Raw genomic sequence first — 1,434 nt, forward strand, 5'->3', positions numbered from 1 at the left:
ATTACATCTTAATTATTTGCTAATCACTTTGTTAATGATGTTGATTCTAGTGTTTGATCCACCATAGCTCATCACAATGCTCAAATTTCAACATGGTATCAGAGCCATGCCTAGAATCCATCAGGTTTATGAGCCTATTATTTAATTAATCAAGATTAGTAGATAATTAGGAAATAATCAAAATTTTAGTTATTTTTCACTTCACCCCTTCACCCCCAGCCAGTGAAGGATCTCATTCACCTTGCACACTCACAATTAGGGCAAACCCTTCTAGCATATGGTAGCCACTTCAAGGTTGTTTTCAAGCATGCTCTACAAGCTGGTGAAGACAGAATTCAGTTTCATCAAGTCTACAGTGAGATCCAAGCTCTTCATCAAATCTACAGGTGACTTTGGTAAAACAGAGATTAAGCTTTCAATATTTGGTCAAATCTTGTGTTTCTTGGCTTAATACTCTACTAGACTCATTGCTATTGATGCCTTTGAAAGCATTTGAGCTCATTTGAAGTCTAAGGCACCAGATCTAGACTCCCCGCATACTCTGTTTTTTGCACACAAAACAGAGCATAATTTGCTAATCAGTGATTAATCAATGCTAACCACTGTATTTTGGTGCAATTGAGGGTTCAAATTAACCACTAGGTATCTGATACAGATCCCTATAACTTCAGATTGCAATTCGGAGTTGGTTTGATACTCCAACCATTCCGTACAAATTGGTTACCCTTGATTTAGTGTAATTTTTGGTGATTCTATGCTGATAAATTTGTTATAATCATCTATTAAACACCAGATTGAGTTGTAAAAGGGTAGACACTGCCCTTGAATCTTGAAATTGGATCAAGAGGTAAGACCCCCTTCACATCACCATGAGTTCAGCATAGGAAATAGCCAAATTTAATGGGGAGCAGTTTTATACATGGCAGACAAAAACCATGTATTTACTCATGAGGAAAAATCTGTGGGGACTAGTTGAAGGGAGAGATGAATACGCAGAGAGAGGGAAAAATGAGTGGAAGAGTAGGAATGAAAAAGCATTGGGACTTATTGCACTCAGTTTAAATGATGAAATCATTCATCACATCACAGGGATACAATACAATGGGCAAAAGATGCATGGGATGAACTCAATAAATTATTTGGTACACAAGAAAAAAAATTCAAAGATAAATCTGTTAATGCAATTCTACAAATTGGACATGAAGGAAAGTGAACCTTTAATCACACACTTGAACAAATATAAAAGCATTAAGCAACAGCTAGCAGCTATTGGCAAAAAGGTAGAAGATGATGAGGCACTAGCAGTGCTTCTGAAGAGTGTGGACAAAGGTGATTATGAAAACATTGTAGCAACACTAAAGAATGTACCTGAATTGAAGCTACACGAGATAGAAGCAGCTCTAGTAGAGCAAGAGAGCAGAGGCAAAGAGAAGA

This window comes from Cibotium barometz, chromosome 29 (assembly GCF_041138505.1).
Source record: "Cibotium barometz isolate CiBa-2024 chromosome 29, ASM4113850v1, whole genome shotgun sequence".
NCBI lineage: Eukaryota > Viridiplantae > Streptophyta > Polypodiopsida > Cyatheales > Cibotiaceae > Cibotium > Cibotium barometz.